Source organism: Leopardus geoffroyi, chromosome A1 (genome assembly GCF_018350155.1).
Source record: "Leopardus geoffroyi isolate Oge1 chromosome A1, O.geoffroyi_Oge1_pat1.0, whole genome shotgun sequence".
NCBI lineage: Eukaryota > Metazoa > Chordata > Mammalia > Carnivora > Felidae > Leopardus > Leopardus geoffroyi.
In genome coordinates, this window is record NC_059326.1 from 17,805,398 (window position 1) to 17,830,915 (window position 25,518).

At 40.3% G+C, this 25,518-nt stretch overlaps 1 protein-coding gene and 1 long non-coding RNA gene across 4 annotated transcripts in view; both read right to left on the reverse strand.

The window, feature by feature from the left end:
- The window catches only part of LHFPL6 (LHFPL tetraspan subfamily member 6), a 251,259-nt gene that overhangs the window by 103,997 nt on the left and 121,744 nt on the right, over window positions 1–25,518 (reverse strand). The window lies entirely within an intron of this gene.
- LOC123596339 lies at window positions 1,426–11,366 on the reverse strand. Its single transcript, XR_006711665.1, has 2 exons — window positions 5,157–11,366; window positions 1,426–3,032 (listed from the first exon to the last, which is right to left on the reverse strand). It is a non-coding gene; the product is annotated as an uncharacterized LOC123596339 (long non-coding RNA).

A 25,518-nucleotide genomic window follows, 5' to 3' on the forward strand; every position in this document is an offset into this window, starting at 1 on the left:
GAGTTGGGTCATTCTTCTACCTAAGAGAATACAATTCTCACTGAGGACCTCTACTTGAAGAACTGCATTTAAGTGACAGCATTGTAGTTATGCCTTCAGGTCAGTCTTATTCAAATAAAATAAGTAACATATTGAATGTACAAGGGTGCAGTAAAAAGGCAGCATCAGGCTAATTAGGGTAGATTAATTAAGCTACATATATAGGATTTTTATTATAAGCCTTGAAGTATATCATGATGTGCATTTAAATTCACGCAGTGCCTTTCCTCTAAAAATACAGAACCTATTATCTTGAAAAGCAAATGAAAACTTTTATGCAGCATGTTTTTTTTTATAGTGCGGAATTAAAAAAAGAAAATCTTAGGTTAATAATGTAACTTTCATTAGCATGCGGCATTGGCAAGGCAAGTATGATGATCCCTGTTAAAGAGTACAAACTGATGTACAAAGGACCTAAATAAAAAGCAACCTGCACAATTGGAAACAGACTGTCTCTACTTCTGCCTGGTCACCAGCGTCCCTGAGGTGGCCATGCGCTCTCCCATTCTCAAATTCAATTCCAGGGCTATGGGCTGGATGATATAGAGGCACCACTGTAAAGCCTTCACCGTGACTGGAGAGAGAACTCAACATGTGAGTCATGTGTGTGGTTATCTTTGAAGAGAAGAAGAATCTAACCTTCTTTTCAATAACACTTAACCATCAGCACCCGAGAGAACTGAGAAAAGGCCAAAGTCAAGGTCAGGGCCAGAGGTTTTTGGTGTCCTCATGTGCATGCTTGGCTATATATTTCGGCTGACCTCTTTTACCTCATCCCCCAGGCAAATGCAATTGATTTTGGAATTATCAACTGCTTAGAAAAATCCAGCCCAGCTTCCATCCCTGTGGATAATCGGGAACTGATGTAAAATTAAGAATTCAAGGAATACTAGACCTCAAAATACCAGTATAACCTTCTACTCTTTCTCCGTTGTAAAATATTATACCTCTGTAGGACAGGTTAAGAGCCCAGAATAACGTAACCAAGATTATCAAAACTTATAGTTAAGCTTTAAAACATAACCCAACATCATTTACTCTTCTGGGTTGGCGACACTTATTTCCTCTCTCTATCATGTATACTTAAGAGTTGCAATCAAGGTATGTCTGGCGAAGAGTTGGGTTCACTTTAAGGATATGACTGAATTTCTTCTTTCTTTAATTCCGTTTAACATTACTACTTTAAATGATTTTTTTTTTTCAGTTTATTTATTACTTGTGTGTTTGTTTAGAATTCCAAGCAGACTCCCCACTGTCAGCACAGAGCCTGGCACGGGGCTTGATCTCACGAACTATGAGATCATGACCTGAGCTGAGATCAAGAGTAGGACACTTAACCGACTGAGTCACCCAGGTGCCCCTAATAATAATACTTGAAAGAGCTGCTTTAAGTAAATAGAATGAACTTATTATTTTACATATTCATCACTTTTGGCTTCCTAGTGATACTGTGTAGAGAATGAAGATGACAATATTTTCATCCAAAAGGTCACAACGTTACCACTGCTGGCGTTTTAACTCATTTGGAAAACTAAATGTTACCACTATATTATTATAGAATGCCCTTCACTTTTTTTCTTCTCCTTATTGTAGCTTCAGAGATTCTGTTAGTAAACATCAAGTGGTTTTCAGTTTTTTGATGACTAGATCATTAAATAAAATTCACTGAGGGGCGCCTTGGGTGGCTCAGTCGGTTAAGCATCTGACTCCCGCTCAAGTCATGATCTCATGGTTCGTGAGTTCGAGCCCCGTGTCGGGCTCTGTGCTGACAGCTCAGAGCCTGGAGCCTGCTTCGGATTCTGTGTCTCCCTCTCTCTCGGTCTCTCCCCCACTTGTGCTCTGTCTCTCTCTCTCAAAAATAAATTAACATTAAAAAATTTTTTTAATAAATCAATAAAATTCACTGAGCAGCCAGAGTACACAGAACTCTCTCCCTGTAGCTGCCACAGCCTGGTGAGAAACAGCAGCCCCGAACCCAACCTGGGTTCAGCACCGAAGAATACAGAAGGGAGAGAAGTTACAGTTTCCACAGCACCTCTGAAATAACTGGATATAAAGATATATCTGCTCTCACCAAAGAAGTAAAGGTGTGCCTTTGTTGTCACATACCATTGATATTTTCAACGTAAAACTAATTAAATTATTTGGATAATAAACTCTATTTTCCATTTTATTAAAAATAGTGGCCAAGAGTTTCATTAGTTCCAGAGAGAGTAGCCATGCTCAACATGGCAGCAATGACTCCAGAAGCCTAAGGAAGAGAAATGGTTTATGAGGACAATAATCTGATTTTATTTCACTAGGGAGCAAGGCTTTCGAGTCTCTTGTTGCTTCTCACAGGGTACGGTAATGTATTTATCAAATGTCATGAAGCGTTGACTTCATATGCTCCCCTCACCAATGGCAAATAAGATTAGCATGTGAGAGAGTAGAGAAAAAGAAGCTGCTTTTTCTAACCACATTAAACCCACACTACCAGTGCCGCTGTTGAAATAAACAAAACACATTTGAAAAATAACATAATCACAGAAATGTGATTAAATTTACAATGAGCCACACTGTGTGTGTACATGTGCATGCCTCTGAAATCCACCACAGTAGGGCAAAAACCATCATGCCCTACGCACTCTACAAAGGACACAGATACATTCAAGGAGACTGTTGCTTCTTAAGAGTTTTGACTGCCAGAGGCTGCATGTGGTAAAAGCTGTAATGATGAGTCAGGATGGTAAAAAAGGAAATAAGAACAATCTACTAATGAGCAAGAGGAGAGCACAAGTTCTTGAGAGTAAAAGCCATTTCTAACACGTGTGGACTCACATCCAGACAAGTGTCAGTTTCTTAAATGTGTTTAGTAACCAACCACATCTTCCTGGGGATAACTCGTGATTGGCAGAAAACTGAACCGTTTCGGAGATATACTTATTCTTCCAAATTTCAGAGGACTGTTTAGAAAATGACCATGAGTCAAGAATTTGACTTGATTCCCAAATCTGCAAAACAAAAAAGTGATCTTAGATAACAAAACTACAAATTTTTACTCTGGGAAATTGGGAAAAATCAACAAATCAATGGGAACAAATTGGGAAATTTGGGGAAATTGGGAAATTTTCCCAAATTGGGAAAATCCCAGATCAATGTATTTCCCCTACATGACTGCTTTGACCTAAGAGTCTAGAACAAGTCCAAAGATGAAAAGGGTTGAGGGAGGTATGTGGATATCTACACTCAGTATATCATTCTCTTTGCATTTATCTTTACATTTTGAAAACAAATATAGAAACAATGTCAGTCCTAACCAACTCTTTCAGAAACAGAGGAAGATGGAACACATCCCAACTCATTTTATAAGACTAATAATACCCTGATGCCTGGTCAACCAAAGACATCACAAGAAAAGAGCACTAAAGACCAGCAGATCCAAAAAAAAAAAAAAAAAAAAAAATTCTTAACAAACTATTACCAAATTGAATGAAGAATATATAATTAGTACAATATATCATGAGCAAGTGATGGCACCATCATGACCCAGAAATTTAAGTCAATAAATGGAATTCACTAAGGTAATTCCATGGGGGAAAAGAGACTTTTCAACAAATGATGCTAAATCAACTGGATATCTGTATGAAAAAAACAAAAACAAAAACAAAAAAACCTTTGAGTCTCAACCTTATAAAACATTCAAAAATTAAGTCTGTATGGTTTATGAGGCTAAATATAGGAGCTACAAATTTTAGAAAAAACATAGTAGAAAATATTTGTGACATTGGGTTAGGTAAAGATTTCTTAAACAATGATTTCTTAAGCACTATACAAGTTAAAAGAAATTGCTAAAGAGGACTTCATCAAGGCTAAAAACTTTATCCAAAAGATACAGTTAAGAAAAAAAAATACAAGCAATAGACTGAGAGAAAATATTTGCAAAATACATATCCAACAAATAGCTTGTATCTAAAATAGATAAAGAACTCTTGGGACACCTGGATGGCTCAGTTGGTTAAGTGTATGAGTCTTGATTTCTGTTCAGGTTATGATCTCACAGTTTGTGAGATCGAGCACTGCTTTGGGCTCCACACTGACAGCAAGGAACCGCTTAGGATTCTCTCTCTCCCTCGCTCTCTCTGCCTCTCCCCCGCTTGTGCTCTTGCACTCTCAAAATAAATGAGCATTAAAAAAAAGAACTCTAACAATTCAAGAAGGCAGACAAGCCAATTAAAAATAAGCAAATATTTGAACAAACAGTTCACAAAAGAAGGTATACAAATGGGCAATAGATACGTTAAAATGTGTTCAGTATCACTAGTCATTAGGGAAATATAAATTAAAACCACAATGAGTGGGACGCCTGGGTGGCTCAGTCGGTTAAGCGTCCGACTTCGGCTCAGGTCATGATCTCACGGTCCGTGGGTTCGAGCCCCGCGTCGGGCTCTGTGCTGACAGCTCAGAGCCTGGAGCCTGTTTCAGATTCTGTGTCTCCCTCTTTCTCTGACCCTCCCCTGTTCATGCTCTGTCTCTCTCTGTCTCAAAAATAAATAAATGTTAAAAAGAAATAAAAAAAAAAAAACCACAATGAGTTATGACTCCACACTAATTAGATTGGCTACAGTTAAAAAGACTGACAGTAACAAGTGCCGGAGAGGATGCGGAGTAAATGGAGCTCCCATACACTGCTGTCGAGAATGAGAAATGGTAAGGATAACTTTGGAAGACACTATCACGACATCTTACAAAATTAAAGATATATTTATCATACAACTCAGCAGTTCCATTCCTAGAAATTTATCCAAAAGAAACGACAGCTTAAATCTGTTCAACCACAACACCACAGTGACAAAAAGCAGATCTGTGATGGAGAGTGAAGGAAGAGGAGTTACAAAATGGCACAAGGAAACTTCTTAGGACGAGGGGATCCTTCTGCCTCTTGATAGTGGGTGGTAGTTAAGGAACTGTACATGTTACACAAATTCCTCAAGTCATACCTTTAAAATGGGTCACTTTTACTGCAGGAAATACCTTAATAAATAAAATTAAAACTGTATAAATATTTCTCTTGATCTGCTGTCTCTTGGTAAAGAAAACGACACAGTCCCAAGGAAAACTACCCTGCAATAACATACCGAGGTTGAGATTTTGAGAAGAAAGTGATCAGAAATCCAGATCCTAAAATGTCAAGTCCAATCCAAGCAAACTACCTTCCAACGCCATGGAAGCATCCAGTAGCATTTTGTTTTCTGGAAAAGTGAGCCTCAGGGGGAAACAAAACAGTCCTAACAGCTGTTTCCGGGTATGCTGAATTACATAATGGGAAAGAGCTCAGTCCTATCTCAGACAGTGACAGTCTGCCCTTAGCAAACCTTGGAGAAGGGAGAGTAAAAAGTGGGAGCGGGGCTGGGGGGGGGGGATGGGGAAGGCGGGGATCAATGCCAACCAGAGACAGGAAACTGACGAATAAACCAGTAGAAAAGTACCAGGGGAAAGGAGGTTAGGGGAAAGCCGAGGAAGAGCTGCAGGATAGATAGCAAAGGAAAAGCACAAGGAAAATAACAGATGTGAGAACGAATTTGAAGGCAGTTGTGAAAGCAAGCAGAGTTGGAAACCAAGCAGAGCAAGTAAGGAGAGAAAAGAAGGATGTGGGAACTTCAAAAAGAAAGAAAAAAGGGGGAAAAAATGAAGCTAAGGAGGGATGAGAAGTCCAAATTTGGATGAGAATGTAAGATGTGAGCCTGCCAGTGTATTTTGCCGCAAAATTAAAAATATTTTAAGGAAATACCAGAGAAATAACTTGAATTTCTTTCCAGATGTCCTCAACATATTTTCTTCCCTTCTATGAAATATAACCTTTCTGGGGCCTTTCAAAATCTTAGTTGGCTCCCTTAAATCATGGATTCTCTTCCAAGGACATTTCAATCTACGCATTATTTTCTTATAATTCTTTTCAAAGAATTCAAAATGCTTGTGGAATAATTTCCCCTGTGAAGCTGAGAGACAAGAAGGAGATATAGTATCAGGATATATATACCCATATTCTGGTTCCAGGTCTGTGAGCAACTGTGTGAGTTAGACAAGTCCCTCAACTTCTCTGTGTGTTGTGTGGATGTGTGTGTCTGTGTGTGCACACGCTCGCGTGTTTTAACAAAACAAACTCTCTTGCAGTCTATTTATTTTACACTTTCTTTCTCCCTTACTGCTTCCTTTGTTCCTTCTGTCCCTCGGGCTTCTTCTTTTCGCCCTCTCTCCTTCCCTTCTCTTGTTATCTCCTTCCGAATACCCAGCATACACCCTACTGAGCACCGTGCCAACACTCCTGGAGACACAAAACCACAAGGCGTTCAGTTCCACTCAGGATTTGGAACTCACTTGGCGACAGCTAATTTCTCAGTAATTTTCAGTGTTTTGACATTTAGGAGAAGCAGTTAGTACCGTTCCATCCTTCAGTATTAATCCTTTTAAGTATAAAAGCAAGACTTTATTTAACTGTGGGGATTTAAGCCTTTCTGGATACAGCAATTTTCTAGTTACACATTCTTATTTATCTCCCCATTTCCTGAACGTCACGTCTTTACAATTCGGTTTGGAACTCTAAAGCTCAGCCCGACCAGACAGCCTGAGGGTCCTGCAGAGTTGAGGCTACAAACACAACCCTGTGAATTTCAAGATAATCATTTGTGGCAACAACTAAGTCTCCAACAACATAAAACAAATACTTTCAGAAAAGAAAATGTGCCTCCTTTTAGTAAAGAATTGGCTGTGTAAGAAATCACTTAAAGTAGGTTTGAAAATACGCTGTCATTGGCATATCAACGAAGCTTTCAACATACCTTGGATTCCCACAATTATCAGAAAGAATGTGATATAAGGATCTTTTTTTAAAAAGATAATATACCTTTGTATATCTCATTCCCTTCTCTTCTTAACCTACTTTGTGCCATTCAATAAACCCCTGGAGCGCCTACTGGAAATTCTCTTCCCACGCTATGACTAATTGATCTCTGTAAACTGGCAGGCATCTCAACCAAAGCTTCACACAAGATGCTCGGTAGTCTACCTGATACAACCCTTGAGCCACGGCAGGCTGAAGAAGGAGTAAAGCTTACATGTCTCTTGATACAAGCCAAGGCTCAAGGATCCCATGGTGGATTATCTTAAAATAAGATTACGAAAAGCCTTCTGATTACACAGATAAGAGACTCCAATCCTTTCCTTTGGGACAAAAATGACATCCCTGCTTGTCTCGGAGTTTCTCCCTCTCTAGGTTTCCCTAGTGCTTTCCAATGATTGCTCAAAAGGAGACAATTCAACAAGAACCACAGGGAAAATATTAAAGGCGCAGGCTTGCAAGACAACATGCACGCAGGTATTAAAATGGGAAGAGAGAAAGCAACACAACAAACAAGCAGCCAGCTCAAGATTCATAGCATCTTCCAGCAATTCTAAATCATGATTTCTCAAAGAGCCGTTGCTGGCTCTTTTCAGTTACTTGGTACAAAACCCAGGACAACATTTGTGGGCATTTAATACACCATATTTGATGGCAAAACAAATGGAAACAGTGTTGGTTATTTTGGGAGTCATGCTCCTAAGTGATTTAAACTCTTAACAGATGCTCTACGTAGGAGTTAGTACCCTTGGTGTAGATACTTAGTTTGCTCTTTGGAAACATTAATGGGGAGAAAAGACTGTGGTCCTGCCAGTGCTGTAAAACCAAATGTCCCCTCATCTGTGTGTGTTCACAGCTACACGTGCAAGGGCAAGTTGGGGGGAGCATAACTCCACAGTCAACGGCCCATCTGGAGAACCTGAACATCCACAAGTCACTGTCCCCTGGGCAAGTTTTTCCTTATAGCTGAGGTTTGTATTCAGAGATGCTTAGGCTAATCTACACCCAGAAGGCAAACAATAACAACAACAACAACAAAAGACCCTTACAATAATTACACCAGGAGAAGGGACCAAGGAGGTTGGGATGGACGGATGATGGCAAAAACCAGCATAAAAATCCACCTGGGGGGAGGGGGGGGCCTGAGGGGCTCAGTCGGTTAAGTATCTGACTCTTGATTTAGGCTCAGATCATGATCTTGTGGTTCATGAGTTCACTTTTTTAAAAGACTTAAAAAAATCCACCTGAAAACCTGCTGCTGATGGGTATGTATTTAAAAAGTCTCAAAGCAGCAGACAATGGCACATCCAGTTGGAATTTCTTCCTCCCTTAATATGAACTTAGCGTAGACATTTGTCAGGTTATCAACCATTACTATATTTTCAATCCCTGAAAAAAAAAAAAAAAAGAGTTAGAGAACTCTCACAACAAAAGAGCAGACTAGGATTTGTAGAAAAAAAGCCCCACGGCTGGGTCCGTCATCTGGGGATTATCGCAAAGTCAGTCTTCATCTCAGGTCAGTGCTTAGCAGAGGTAGGGCTGCCTCAGAGAGTTTCCTGCCTCAGAGGCTCAGGGAACTTGACCTTCTGCCAGGAGGCCAACCTTCTCTCACTGAACTAACCTGCATCCTATAACTCCTAATGGGTGGAGCAGACACTTGGCCCTCATTATCTCCCTTTTCAGAAAGCCTGGAGATGACAGTGTGCTGACACTCCCTCAGAGTAAGGAGAAGGGAACGCTCAACCCTCAGAAACACTCTCCCAAGGATTTATTTTTCCAAATGTCACTATGAAACAGTGTTCCTTGGAGACAGCTTCTTTTGGACAACAGCTAAAATTCCTTTGCTTTTACTGCCTTTTCTTGTTTCCCCCTAACATGTATCCTACTAGATCTCATGCACCATGTCTCTGGGAAAGTTTAGTGAGTTGACGATATCTGGCCTTTGCTTTCACTTGCATAATTGTCAGGATGTTTAAAATGATCTCTCTCTACAAATATTCCCCAATTCTACTATCCTATCTCTAAAATGTTGTCTGTCATTCAAGGAGTTTTAGAGAAAGGGAACAAACCCGTATGAAGCAACAAGTAAGCGTCACAGATTAGACTGTGTACTTTCCGTTCCTGTCTCACGCTATGAAGTGGGCAGTGGATATTACCGTCACTATTGCATAGATAAGGAAGCGAATTCAGGTAAGTCTCACAAGTGGCACATGGCAGAAGCAAGGATCAAACCCAAGTCCGTGTGATTCCAAGTTCCAGCAGTATCCTTTCCTCTGCTCATTCTGACTCTCAGAAATCTTGGGAGTTGAAGTTTTGTGAGGTCAAGGCGAGAGTCACTCCTGATAGGCTTGGGATCATTCTTCGGGTTAGGGCTGGGAGTCTTATCGTGGTCATCCTTAAGGCAAAAGCTAAACCAAACGAAGCTGCGATAATATAAGCTCTGATTGGCTAATGCCCTCTGGTTCTGCAAGAAGGGTCTCATGAGCATGTTTAGGAAGGGGGAGCAGCTTCCAGGGGAACTTTATATCCTGCACAGGTATACTGTACCTCCCCCCCAAAGCCATCTAAGGCTGCAACAGGAAATGGGTCTCCATCACAACTGTCAACGCAGATTAAGAGATGCTATCAAGAGTGATGGGTTGAAAAGATTCTGGGTCATGACAAGAGTACAGAATCAATTATGAAAGGCTAACTGCCCTCCCTTCATTTGTGCGGCTATTAAGAGTCTGGCCAAGTAATTTCAACCTCATAAGACTTTAGTTTCTCTTACTATCATCCCTACAGCTTCTCCCCAACCGTAAAATGATTCTGTTCATCGGGAACTGACACATTTTCAAAACTGAGACAATAGACCTAAGATCTACTGTGGATCCTACTGTATTTACTCCACTGATATTGATATAGTTGGTACAACCTGATTAGAGGCCACCTTGTCTGGGTACTTACATTGATTATAAAACTGTGTAATGTAACATAATAGTATCCAATATAAAATGATCTAATCTATCCAAAACTTCCTATTAACACATACCTTGCATACAAATATTAATTTGGGTAGGGCCAAAGGTCACAGTACCTTAGTATCTCGGTGGGGGCTAGTGACAGTCCATGAGTCATCATGAGGTATGGAGGCTCTACTGTTAAATGAAAAAGGTCTAAAGATTTCAGCCAGAGACTTTCAATCCGGCAAGTTAGGAGAAGAGGGCAGGAGGGTGTGGAACATCCTAGCTCTTAATCTTAGTTGTGAGGAATTCCTGTGAAATCACTGGTTTCCTGAGGGACTCTGTTGTAACCCATCCACACAATGATTGGCCGTGAACAAATGAACCGATCTTGATGTAAGCACACACTGCACGCTTGGCCTGGGATTCCCACCCATCTGGCTGTAGGCTTTCTAGATGCACAAATCGAGCAACCCTCATATGTTGATGCTAATTGGACACAAAGCCCTCACTGTGACAACGTAGCCTTCACGTGTTCTTGTCGGCAAGGCTTTGGAGTCATAATCCAAATGTTCACAAGCTCTACACAAGTAAAATATGCCAGGCACAAAGGGAATTATGAACTAAGGAGCTGTTCAGAAAAAGTGAGTTTTCAAGTAGGTCAGTGATTTACATTTCTTTCTTATAAGCTCAGCGATGAAGTAGTTCATGAATTAGAACTCAAAGGAGTGACGCATTAAAAAAAAAATCTCTAGTTCAGCATAGAGACATCAGTGAGAATAAGTGGGGTATATCAAACTACAAGTGGTATTTTGGGGCCAATTAAATCTTTCCAGTGGTAATTTTTATGCAAATCAGTGAATTAAGAGACTGATGCTAGCAAACACACCCTATATAAAAGAGCAAAAGATAATCACTTCACATTTCACCCACACCAACAAAGTAAAAATAACTAAGTAAACAGAGATGTAAGTCAGATGAAACCAAGGGTAAACGCATAACCCCAAACACCATTAATATTGGGACTTCCACAGAAGATGTCAGAGTAAGAGGACCCTAAGCTCACCTCGTCCCATGGATACAACTTGATAACACCCACATCAGTGTAAATAACCCAGAAAGGGACTCGAAGACTGGCAGAACAGACTTTCCACAGCTAAAGGGAGAGAAGAGGCCACACTGAAGAGGTTAGAAAGGGTGGAGACACTGTCGGGAGCTACACAGATCTGCCGGACTGTGCAAAGGAGGGAAGGACTCTGTAGGTGTGGCAAGGGGAGAGGGGCAGACCTTCCACCAGGAAGCCCATATGGGGAAGATGAATCCTCCTAAAATTTGGCTTTGAAAATCAAAGGGGTTGAATTTTGCAAATTCTTACAACTAGTGGGGCTTCAAACCTAGAATTTTAAAAATCAGCAGGCTTGTGAGAGAGCCAACCCAAGCAGTCATCAACATCAAGAGATGGTTGGATAAAAAAGAGGTGAGATATATATATATATATATATATATATATATATATATATATATATGATATAATGCACTATATATATATAATGCACTATTACTCACCCATAAAAAAGAATAAAATGTTGCCATTTGCAAGATTCCATGTATGATTTCATTCACATATGGAATTTAAGAAACAAAACAAACGAACAAAGAAAAAAGAGACAAACAAAAAACAGACTCTTAACTATAGAGAACAAACCGATAGTTACCAGAGGGGAGGGAGGTGGTGGGGAAGGGTGATATAGGTGATGGGGACTGAAGAGTACGCTTATCAAGATGGGAGGTGAGCACTGAGTAATGTACAGAAGTGTTGAATCACTATATTGTATGTCGGAAACTAACATGGCACTGTATGTTAACTATATTGGAGTTACATTTAAAAAAAAAGTGGATGGAAATGTTTTACATCTTTAAAGAGAAAGACATTACTGAATTTTGGAGGAACTGTAGTAATTGACTCCATGTGAAAGAATGGATGTAAAAAAAAAGTTTTAAACCAAAATGCTCCAAAAAACGTATGGAAAACCAATCTGCAGTTCTTTTATTCTATTCACTAGTCTATTAATTAAAGGTGTAACTAAGTATTATTTTATTTCTGTAACATTTGAAAGTCTCAGTGTAAATAAATTCAAATATTAGGGGAAAAAACAGTCTTTTGTTAGACTTAATTTCTTGATTTGAGTTTTGAATATTTGCCCACTACAGAAATAAAGTATATCACCTATTTCCAGAGACTGGGAAATTGTGAACTTGTTTCTCTCCTTAATCAGTAACATACAAGGGGAGGGGAGGGGAGGGGAGGAAACATGGTTTTAACTGTTATTCAAGCTAATTATGCCAGAATGAGATCTCCGATTCACGTGTTGAAGGAGTCCTTCAGATAATTCATTACCTATTATATCAGGGAATACTGTCTTCTAAAAGGGGCGCTTATTAGCTAAAGAAGAACAAAAAGGCAATAATCTTCAGGGACGGCTGCTGTCAAACAACATAAATCAGAGACCATCATTGATTAACTAATTTGAGTAGTGAAGACAGATGTGGTTGCTATGGCAGTAAAGGAAGGGTTGAAGATTTGATCACCTGAATGATTCCTTATTCTCCTGGGATTTCACAGAAATCAGAACCACAAAGAGAAACCGCCCACCAGGTTACTGACTGTAACTATAAAATAATAATACTTTGCAATCACTTCTATTCTGGAGAGTTTAAATGGCTTTACCGCTACTAATTTTTAGGGTGACCTGTGATAGCAAGGGGCATCCTAATCTATCATTAAGAGGACATTCAGTGAGGAGATTCCTGGATAGCACATCAGTGACAGCTCAAAAATTCTAGGGTCCTCCTATCCCTGTGGCTGCTAAAGAACTCATTCCCCTAATTTAGAAACTACCCAACATATTCAACAGTTTCAAATGGTTCTTTCCTACCCAATTAATGCAATTTTAGGTTAAAGAAAATGAGAGTCCCACTGTCCTGAAATCATATCTTCCATATTGTTGCCCTCCATCCCGGCAACCAACGCATTCCAGAAGGAATGTTCAGGAGCCAAGCACACCATGGTACTAGGGATGCTCCTCCAGAAAAGAGAAACTGAGAAATTACTTCATAATCCTAGTCTGAAGATATTTGAAATGTTTATCTGTAGGAAAAAAAAAAGATCAAAGCTATTCTTTACATGGTTTCAAGGGACAGAATTTCAGAGTGGCCTCAGAGAACAGAGACATTCCATTATAAGGACGCTAGTTTGAACCAACATGAAGGAGAAAGGAGTCACCTGCATGGAGAAAGCATTCCTTTCACTGAAAAATGGTGTGGCAGTGGCCATTAATGAAATACTAATGTTTGGAAAATTTCTTCTCATTGCTCCAAGACGAGGCTGGAGAAGCTCAATGGTGGCTTCCTCTAAAGTCTGTGGCTGTGATCCTAAGTGTGGTACTGCTGGGTAGAACGTTTAAGTCCTTCCCTGGAGCACTGCCTTCTATACTCTTTGAAAGAGTATTTTCCTTTTGAATGCCCGCCTTTTGATCTGAGTGGGCTCTCTTTTATGGAGAAAGACCACCTTTCCATTCTTCAGATCTGTTCTTTCACTAGGAGGAGAGATTTGAAAACATTTTTAGAAAGTCTTGAAATGTTCAGCTAAAACATTTGTGAGTTTGACTGACGGTTGATTGATTTTCCTGTTTCCGTCAATATCGCCACATAATTCTAGACACTCCCAGATGGAGAAAAATGGAACACTCAGTCACGAAGACTGAGGTAGAGGAGAGAAGAGGGTGATATCCCAATTCAGATTCACCTCTACTTGGATATCAGCACAAATGCAAACCAGCAAATATTAATTATACACTTAGCACAGGAGAAAAGCAGGGATGAACATTTCTCTGTATTTATACCTCATCATCTTGCGCAGACGATTTGAAGCACCAATAAGTATGATTGATACATAGTGCCTGACTTCACAAAGTTCACAGAGTAATAAGAGAAATAAAAAAATACTTAGAGTACTCTTCCTTGTGTGGTGCTTTTTAGGGAAGATTTATTTTATTTTACTTACTTAGTTTAATTTTAATTGTATTTAATTTTATTTATTTTCTTTTATTTTGAAACAGAGAGAGCATGTGCAGGGAGGGAGGGGCAGAGGGAGAGGCAGAGAGGGAGAGGGAGAGAGAGAACCTTGAACCTTAAGCAGGCTCCATGCACAGTGTGGAGCCCACAGTGGGGCTTAATCTCACAAGCTGACCCAAAATCAAGAGTCAGACACTTAACCAACTGAGCCACCAAGCACCCCGGGAAGGATTTAATTAGTAGTTTGGAGCCCAGGCTTCAGAATCAGTTGGCCTGAGCTGAAATAAGACTCAGTCTATGACAAATAATGTGACCCTAGGTCATTCAGAATATCTCTTCATTTTGTAGCATTTATAAAAGTAACGAAAGCCTTCGCTCGTCATTCACCTCTCTGTAAAAATAAATAAGAAGGTTATAGAAGATTCCATGGTTCATCAGCAAACACTTTTTCTGACCAAATCTCTCAAACATCTATCACATGGTGACATTGCAGAATAAATTACTTTTGTTGTTCTTATATAGGTCTTTCTGGCTTTTCTGTAACCATATATTAAATATATGAGGGCTAAACATAGAAATTTTGCACTATATTAATTCACCTATTGGCTTTATTCTTTAAGTCCTACATTTTTTTAAATTTTTAAAAATGTTTTATTTATTTTTGAGAGACAGAGAAAGACACACACACACACACACACACACACACACACACACACAAACAGAGCACAAACGGGGGACGGGCAGAGAGAGAGGGAGACACAAAATCCAAAGCAGGCTCCAGGCTCTGGGCTGTCAGCACCGAGCCCGACATGGGGCTTGAACCCACGAACCATAAGATCATGGCCTGAGCCGAAGTTGGACACTTAACCGACTGAACCACCCAAGCACCCTAGTCCTATGCTATTTTTTTCATAAACTGGCCTGGTTACTTAAGGACAGAATGATGAAGACAACTTATAGGTCTACCATGCTAAAAGAAAAAGAAAGGTGAGTTCTGATAAAATTAGGCAAAGGGCTAGAGCAGTTATGATCCTTATTTACAGAGGGAGGCTGGGTTTACTCTTAACCATCTCCTTGGTATCCCCACTGCATGGGACCTGTTCCCATCACTGCCTTTATTCACTTAGGATTCCTATCTCTCTTCTAGATTCTTCTACATTCCAAGTTTCCTGAGTTTGAGTATCATGTCTTATTTGTGTTTTTATTCCTAAAGTTTAGTGCAACGCTTGACATATGGAAAGCATACATGTGTGTTGAATGGGTGAGTTAACGAATCTCCTCCCAATTATTTTCAACATTCATCTCTCATAATTTTTGAAGGGTGTCTTCATGCCCACAGGGTGAAGGACTCTTCTTGTCTGTCATGTTCATGCAGCGCTCATTCCTCCCAGTCCCATATTCTTTACATTCCATGCCATTAAAGCTTCACAAGCACCGCCATCCTTGAAATTCTTGAAATGGCACCCTACTGATGTCTTTCCACCAGTCTACGTAAGCCCAAACCTTCCTAGTTATCCCCCACAGTGCAAACTTCTTGATTAGTATTAGCAGATCTGTGCAAGCCTCTGTTTCTGATATACCCTTATTGCCTTTTTCCTACTGCCTCTCTGAAAGTACTTTATTCTTTAATTCATTACTCTTATCCCCCTTTCATTTTCTCATAATAGACAATGAACAGATCCCTTTATAGCTGTTGTAAAGTAATCATGCACTTCTGCACGGCCTTAATCATTTTGCTCCAAACAGTGAGCTGGGGACCACAGCAGAGACTGGGGCTTAGCTCCTGTGCTCCAGTCACCTGACAGATCATCTAGTATTGAGTGGTTCCTGGAAAAAAAAAAAAATTCGGGCTGATTTCTCAGACTGAGCCGAGATTCACGGACTATCCTGACATTTCTGTCACCAGCATAATGCCTCCATGATGCATCTCTTCATCCTTGACCATGTCCTAAATATCATGTCATGATTTGCTCTCTGAAGTTCATGAGGATTATTCAGAGTCCCCAGGAAATTATTTGAATACAGCTTCTGGATTGAAAATATCCAACACTATCCTTTTATAACTACTTAGGGCTTCCCTACACATGATAAAAATTCTCAGAGAGAGCCCAGCCTTAGATGATTTGTCTTCTTATCAAAACTTAATCTTGATTTCATCAGGGAATTAATGTTAGGACTAGCCTCCTCGTTTCACCATTCGTACAGCTGGAAATGCCAAAACGTAAGAATACAAGCATTTTGAACCTATAACAGGTTCAGAATTCACCATTCTCTTCAAGTAAACACCTCAGCACGGTTTGCTACCCTGGAAATGTTGTAACTGAGTTTGTATGTCTCAAGCTGGCAGAATTGCGTAGAGCCTAGAAGGGCACAAACTATCCCAGGAGTCAAATCATATTCATAAAGCTTTCAACTGGAAGGTATCAGTCGTCGGAGCATGACATTTGTTAACTCTCTTGCTGGGACAAGCTGTCTTCAAAGCCCTTCAAGTCAGACTCTGCCCTTTATTTCCTGACCTCCCCAATGGCTTCTTTCCCTTTTTCTCACACCCTCCACCCTACAACACACACCTTTACATTACCGGCAGCCAAGAAGTCATTTCGTATTGAAAATAGTCCTGAGATTCGCATTCTCGTGGTCATTCAGTTCAGAACTCTGTCCGGGCCTGCTTCATCAGATGCAAACCATCAGCCACCACCTTCTCTCCCTCTTTCACAGCAACACTGTTCCCGGTCCCCTGGCTCTTTCCTCCTCCAAGGCGTCTAATGCCTTTCTTCACTGCATTTGCCTCATATAAAATGTGGGGCATGTCAAGTTCCCAGGATGTTTGTCTCCGTCTGGGAATGATCCCCCAATCCCCCCAACAATGGCCAGGCTTCCTTGCTAGCCTGGAGAGAAAGCAAAATGGGTAAGTGCTCCGGATGGAAAATAAATCAGGAGACAGTCATCAGAAAAATACATGATAATAAGGTCTGTCTTCGGAAATCCAAATAGGCCGCTGCGGTGAACTTGCAGTAGACATGTGTGGTTTTTGATTGACCACGTGAGCTAATCTATCCCTTCACCAAAGGAAAGCAGAATCAAGGAATATTTCCACAAAGTATTTGCTAAATATCTGCCGTGTGGTAGGCTTTAGGGAAACCAAAGACGACAGTGCTACAAATTGTCCCTTTCTAGGAGGCTCTTACAACCAGGGGTGGTCGCAGTCACAAACATTCACAGTCACAACAGGAGGGCATCATGATGACAGTGCTGTGAGAGCACAGATCACCAGCAACCAATTATGCCTTGGGAAGGGGTCAGAGAAATCTTGGGAACTCCTGTAAGAGGGAAGAACTATCTCCAGAACCTCAAGATGGCATTTGGGGTTAAATAATCAAGGTAACCACATCATCTCTCTGCTCACTTTTAAAATATATACAATCAAAGTCATAACAGGCGAGCCAAAATGGAAAATTCCTGTGGTACGGTTTTGCTAAATCAAGTGGGCAAGATGAACCCCTCTTCAATATCTCCCATTTCAAGTAGAATATTTTGTGCTGGATATGTTCAAAGAAGTACAAAGGAAAATCATCTCGAATGTTTAATTTGTTAAGAAAGTTGCTATCGAATTTAGAGAATGGGGAGCTTCAACTGTATTTTAATATTTAGCAGTTTAGGGGCGCCTGGGTGGCGCAGTCGGTTAGGCGTCCGACTTCAGCCAGGTCACGATCTCGCGGTCCGTGAGTTCGAGCCCCGCGTCAGGCTCTGGGCTGATGGCTCAGAGCCTGGAGCCTGTTTCCGATTCTGTGTCTCCCTCTCTCTCTGCCCCTCCCCCGTTCATGCTCTGTCTCTCTCTGTCCCAAAAATAAATAAACGTTGGAAAAAAAAAAATTAAAAAAAAAAATATTTAGCAGTTTACCCTCAGTTTATATTCTATTTCTTTTCACCCTGTCAACTTTTTAATCGCCATTTTTTGGTCAGTTTTTCTGTAGAAAATTAAACACTGTGTGGCAAGAACTAAATTGAAAAGGAAATTTCTTTTAGTAACAAATGCAGGCTTTAAAAAGTCTCAATAAATCAAAATGAAAATTTCTTTGGGGATTTAATGAATTGAATTTCAGCAACACACACGTTTCTGATTTACGAAGCAGAGGAATGGACACTTCGATAAATTTGTATTCCATGACATATGGATAAAAGAACTTATAATAAATAGTAATTAGACAGATATCTCACACCATGCACAAAAGCCTGATTATTAGCTCAACAACCTTCTAAACTTAAACATTCGTTTAGAAAAGAATCTGGGTGAAAAAAATACTGATTTCAAAATAAGTTTAATAATTCCTCAGGTTTTAGATAATGCCTTTCCATTTGTAAAATGTTATTACATAATAATAGTAAAATTCACCAATAATTACATAAAAGAGTAACAACAGTAAAATAGTGAAATTTCAATGAGTGATCCAAAACAGAAATCTGAACATCCCTCTCTGATTCAGGCCTTCAGACATTTGCTCAGCAAATATTGTGCAACCACAATTAGTAAGGCTCTGTTCTTGACACGTGGGCTATAACGTAAATATGAGGATCCTTCTCCTGAAAGGACTTGGAGGCAAGCCAGAGGGCCACCAAGGAAATCAACAACCACAGTGCAGGTCTGGTAAAAGTGGAAGCTGGATGCCAGGGGAGGATCCAATCACAGTGAGGGAGAAAGTTTGCTGGAGGAAATGATGCCTGTGCTAAATTTTGAAAGATTGAAGAACGAGGAAATATTGGCCAGGAGGAGGAGAGAAGGCTATCTTGGGCAAAGGAAGCAAGAATTTCTATCACTCCCACTTTCTACCATGCAAACACTGAAAGGCGTTTTCTCCATCCTCCCTGTCATTGCATTATTTCACCCCCTCAACATTTTCTCCTGGAAGACGTTAATAAATGAATTCCCTAAAGGGCTTTAGGTACTGTGATAAGTTGAGACACAGTGAAGGGAGAAAAGAGAGAAAAGAGAGGTCACTGTACTATAGGAGACAGCAATGATGTCTTAATGGCCCTTTATCCACACACAGCCCATCCAGGAAGTCCTGTAAAAATGATGGCTATAGGGGTCCCAGTGCCTCCAAGACTCTTGCACACCTCCTTGCCTCCCGGCCTCAGCTCTGAACCCCCATATGTACATTTATCAAGAGCACATATTGATCTGCTACCAAGTTGGATTTTGGCTCACTTTATGTTATGTATTGTTACTTATGCAGATACGGCACTCTATGTGTTGTGCATATTCCTGGGGGCCACATGGCCAACCTTGTCGAGAAATTAACCAACCGACTATAATTCACTTTTTAGGCATCAGACGTTATTCTCGTAGCATCAAGCTTTAAACTAATGCAAACATGATTACAATTCTCTTCTGTTGGCACCCTAGCAAAATCAAAAGTCATTTTCAATGAAAAAGGGACTTATTCTAAAATTTGAGCAACTCACCCCCCAAATGATTCTATCCTTTCCAGAAAATGGTGTGAACAGGAGACACAGGATGCATTTATTCTCTTTGACCTGGTGTCACCGGAAAGGAATAAATACTCCTGACAGGTGAGGTGGTATTCCCAAAACCACAGAACAACTTGGAGACTGAGCCTGGGACTTTTGGCTCTCAATGCATTTTTCTTCCACTTCATCTTACTAGCCCTAGACTTTTAGTAGTTTATAAACACATCTGCTCCCTGCAGTTCCGTGTAAACTTTCCCAAATATGTACTATTCAGTCATTTACCCAGGAGAAAAGAATCAGAGAGTAACTAAAATCGTTGATGAGTTTAATCAAATTTAAAATGCTAGTTACTAGCACCCTCACCACTTTCTCTTCCACTCACCTTCCAAAAGGTCCTTCCCCCAAGATGTGGGTAAGAGAGACGGCTGCCCGCAGCCTGTCATTCCCCTGGTATCTTCACTGGTACAAGACTGGCACTTTAAAGTCTGATCGGCAACGCACACTTCCGTTTGTTTTATTTCCTGGGGAATATGCCAAGTCTCATCAGCGAGAGCGGGAACATTTCGTTTTCTCTTAATGAACCTTAAAGATTTCTCCCCTTCTTTATTAACAGTAGTCTGTGCATGGGTACAGCTCTTTCTGAAACTGCAGCTAAAATCCCTGGAAAGTATTAGCTCTCTAGTGATAACTCTGCATTATGGGAGTAGTGATTACAGAGTGAAAGGGGCGGCTGAAGCAAAGCCAGGATGTGTATCTCCCATGTAACAGAGTGCTGTGGGACCCTTACACTGTCCGCTACACAGATGTGTGGGCTGGGGGCAGAGCTTGGGGGTGTGCCGTGCGAAATGGAGGGTTTTATTTAACTCTTCTCTCAAACAAGAGTTCTAAAGATGCCCGGGGTCCCCTCCGTATCCACAGCAGCCAGGACTTGAGGCCACTTCGCCTGCCCCCTTCAAACAGGTGTGCCTTAAGAACCAAAGCTCTTCAGGGAAATGTGCAACACTTCCAGAATAAGGATAGGAATATACAAGATCCACGCCCCCCCCCCCACCTTCTCTCTCTCTCTCTCTCTCTCTCTCTCTCTCACACACACACACACACACACACACACGCACACACATTAAACACAAATACAGTTTGTGTTTACCCATCCAACATGCCATGATGAGACATATATTATATAAAACTTGTAGGCAATCGCTGAGTTACTTAGAAATTCTAGAGTGAAGGAAAGAAAGCCAATGACAGTTCAGGTGAAGGATGTGATGCTTCTGTTCCCCACAATGCTATTCATGCCTAATTTAATTTCTTCCAATATAAATGTGTCCAATCTCACTTTTTTAAAAAAATTAGGTTAATCTACAAGATTTGATATAGTGGAGCTTCTTGAAGTCCTTTTTCAGGCACCTTGACCACAGTCCCTCTCATTTCATTGATATAAGTTCTTCTTGAGTCATTGATGTGAACCTGTCACATACTGGTATTCAGTATGAAATAACCTTTCAAAGGAGAGTTAAACACAGAACAGAACTGTATTATTTAGAATTTAGGAGAGTCAGATACTATGTCCAGTTACACAGTAAATGCCACAGATATTATATCAGAACTCGAAATCATTCACAAGTGCTAGTGGTCTGCAAAAAGAATGCTTAGAATGGTTGAACGTATCCAAGTTCAGGCATTTACCTGACTCAAGAAAACAGCTCTACATGGGAACTGTATTTACATGAGGATGTAAAATAAACATCAACAAGATACTCTTAGCCCATTTGCTTTAGCGATACAAATTCTCAGAGACAAGTCTGTAATTAGATGCGTAACTTAGAGCCAGGGCAAAGAGCAGCTTGAAAGTTGACTAAAAGCTTCAATGCCCCTTCAGAATTTCCTTTGGATTCTTTTCATGTGACTAAGGAGCATGCTGAGTCCAATTCATTTCTTTCTCTGCTTCTCTAAAGAAACAGAAACGGGGAGGAAATAAAAGAACTTCCCCAAACTTATGACCATATTACACAAAATTTCCAGTTACACCAAATGTCCTCGGTATGTTGGGACAGAGTTTGAAGAAAGGATAACTACGCAACACAAGTCGTGGATTGGAGGGCAATGCTGGATAGGTTATCTTCCTGAATAAAACTGTAATTGTAACACGAGAAGAGTTCTGCCACAAAGTCTCTGCTTACAGATATTTTATGAGTGTGCCTTTTTACCACCCTGCATGAAACATTCTGTATCTGTGATCTGTGAAAATATAACAACAACAAAAAAGGTTTAGCAATATCACTTTAGAAAGGAAAGGAACAAACTGTCTACTCGTTGAGTAATACAGCTTTTCTATTTTAGGCGATTGTTTAAAATAATAACGCAAATTATTGTTCATGAAGACAATTTCACTTGTCCTTATTTTTCCGTTTTCCCTGATCTGGGCTCATGGGCCAACTTGCACCTAAGAAGAAACTTAGACAAGTGGGTGACAACTTTTATTTTCATCTGTACTTGATTTTTAGCTCATAACTTAAAATGTAATATTATCTTTCCCTCGCTTGTTTAATGTTTAATTTCCTTTCTAAAAAAGGAGAAAATAATATTTCTGTACTCTCTTTCCTACCCTTCTAGAGTCAAATTAAGAGTTGGGTGTGACTTTAATTTGAAGGATACATTAGGTGAATATAATGTCACGGTGCACTAATCCTGAGTTGGCAATGAACAAATAAATAAGCACTTAGTAAACCCGGCTTGCCACAAGTATGGCAAGTACTTGTGCTAAGTATGGGACAAAGGCAGCCGTCAGATGATGACCCAGCACACGAGGAGCTCACAGACCAGTGGCAGGACAGACAGGTGCCACAGTCAGTGAAGTATCTCACACAACATGATGCTACAGGAGCGGGTGGAGAGGAGAGACCTTCTCTGCATGAGCACAGGGAGGAGAGACCCTGAGGATCAAGGAAGGATGGACAAGGATGGACAATAGTGGAACTGATTCTTCAAAGAAAGAATCTGTTTTGCAGATTGGTGGTTCTTACATTTGACATTGAACCAGTTAAAAATAGAGTCCCGCTCTGCTCTGCCAGAGACCCCTCTGCAATATATCTCAGTTGTGCCCCAGAAATCTGTGTTTTTAATAAGCCTCCCATCTGATCTTGATTCAAGTGGTCCCAGGACCACCCTTGGAGAATCATAAAGCAGACAGATGGGGAGAGGTAGTGTATGTGTGTGAGGGGAGCAGACCAAGTGGGAGGAACCATCTGTGAGATTCAAGTAGGGCAGCGTGCACGAGCATGGAGTGACTGGGAAATAAGAAGGGGAAAGTGGAAACTGAGGTAGGTGCCTGATCATGAAAGCCTTGCTTGCCATGTGTAAGAGCATGAGCTTGATCCTGAACTTGATGGAGAATCAATCTCAGTGTTTAAAAAAATGAAAAATAAGATCAGAGGTACTCAGTAGCTTTCATGATAGTAACAATGTTAAGGGTCAGTGCTTTCAATCTGATTAGTTGATCCACTTGTTAACCAAACCATGAAGAAATGAGGAATCCCTTCTCGGTTGTTGTTTTTAATGCTGTCGCTGATCTCAGAAGGCAATGGTTTAAAATGCCCACCGAAATCGTGGGAGCACCGCCGTGGCAGCCCATCTCCTGACGGATGATGCCAGGTGGCCCCTGAATACCACAGACACCATCTACAGCCACACATAAGAACAGCACCCATCTTCTCGATGGTACCATGATGTGTCTCCGTATCTTCCAAGTGAGACCACAGCTGGAGGTGTCAGTCAGCATCACAGGGAGGCCCCCCGCACGAAGCAGCAGCAACAGACTAACTTTTAACACTTCACGCAAGCGAAAAAAATGAATTGCCTTTTTCCATAAACTGATTATTTACCGTTCCTATCAATGAATGATGGCAAAAACATATGATCAATGTTGTATTTAACCTAATGGAGCATTCACCCTTTTTTTTTTTCAGTCTGTATGAGAACATCTACTTTCATTTAAACATGCATTCATTCAATTAGAAATCAAAATTTGAATTACAAAATAAAAAATAAACTCTCTTTTAAATTCACTTACATAGTTACTATTTGAATAAAGGCTTGCAACTAAAATAAGATACCATGTGCCAAAGAGTTGTTTGGTTCTTGGCGTAACTTCTAAATTCTTACTAAAGATTGAGTAAGAAATTTGGCAAAGTAGCTGAGCCTAAGGACATTCCGATGAGAGTAAGTAAAAATGTTAATAAAAATCAAATTTAGAGCGTAGTGCATTTTTAATGCATTTCCTCAAGCCTCCCATACAATTTACATCAACTGTGGTATCACCAGGAACAGAAGTCTGGTAAAAAAAAAAAAAAAATTGCAGGTCTGAAGAATTTGCAAACAATATTTGCAAAGCGACATCAGTAATAATATTCAATAATACATGTGCTCAATATTCCTGAACCTGAGCGAAGCCTCTTCCCTCCACGATGATGGTAAACAGACTCCCGAGCTTAAAGGTACTGTCTTAGTTTAATGAAATCCACGGTCCTCAAGTCTCATTGAATGCAAAAGTGAATCCTCTGTTTTGTCTTTGCAGTTACCTAAACGGAATGTTTGATTAGCTGTTGACAATATTTGTAAAACTCAAACGGATCAAATGTGGGTAAAGAGAGGTGTTCAGCAGTTGAAAAACTCTATCTCATTTCCCTTTGCTCCCCAGCATGCATACCATGCTTTCAGAACCTGGCCTTCTCACTGTCTGGCCAGTCTAACCACCCGCCACTTTCCCCTGACCTCACCCCCCACTGCTGCCCCTACCCAGCCTCTGCTTCTGAGCCAATGATGCACCTCATGACCAGACTCCCCTTCCCCCCACACCGCTATCCCCTGTAACTCCAAAGTCTTTTCCAGCTATTTCATCTTGGGTGGGTTCTCCCCTTTCCCTAAATCATGACTGTCTATACAATCAGCACGACATCATTTATTTATGTTACTACTTCATGTAGTTCTGACTCTCTGTGTAGGTTTCATAGGAAGGGACTTTGCGTCGCAAGTGTTTTTAGATTTCTATTTGAAATCTACCATGGGAACTATGGAAAAATACGTTTAGCAATAGAACTTGATCTACAAACTCTTTGTCCCAAGGAGGATTTGCCACAAGGAACATGACCCTGTTACCGAACTCCCCAGCCTCAGGATACTGTCCAGAAGGGAAGAACATTCTGTATGTTGTCCAAAGAGCCCTTTCATAGCACATAAGAGTTCATCCCTAGATGAGTCATGTTGTCTTTTGCTTGCTGATGTTCTACTTGCTTGGTTAAATGGAAAGAAAGTGTGACTTTTGAAAGAAAAAAAAAAGATCAATGGTTCTAGTTCTAGCATGTCTCGTGGTTTATGAGAAGCACTTAGTAGGGTATCATGGAGTCAAAAGGTAGCTAATAAAGATGGCCTTACTGAGCATGAATCATCTATATATCAATTTCCCTAAAAGTCAGCTGTGGATAAACTTAACAAAAAATTGATAAAATATGAAGATACAATCCAATCAATGTCAGTTTAACAGCATCAACCTGGAAACCAATCTCCAGTTTTGAGAGAAAGTAAACTAAAAAAATATTCCAAAATGAGGACAGTCCTCCCATTTTCAAAATCAAACTAAAGACTGATTAGTGTTTACTGAGCACTTACTATATATGCAGCACCATTCTAAGGAGGAAGGGGAGGTTTTCTAAGGGGTTTCTAAGAAGAGAATATCCCCCGCTCAAGGAGTGGGCATGCTCAACTCCACAATTAATGGAAGTTATGAGAAGTGGTACCTAAATGGAATTTAGAATATCCACAGAAGGCTTTGTGGAGTCAACTGGATATTTATTGGATTTTCCTTTAGGTAACCAGAACTAAACTATAAACATTGGTTTTTTGTTTTTTGTTTTTTTTTGAGCCTCTGTGGGGTTCCAGGCACTGTGCTAAAAGCTGGAAATACAGTAATTAATAAAACAACACTTGAAAGAATGCACAGACCGGACCTTTGAATGCACAAGCATTACTACATAACTTGCATACTAATAGCACATTAAATGTACTTTGTGTGAGTATTTGGTCTTTTAAAAAATCTAGCTCAATTACCTGGTTAAAACCTAC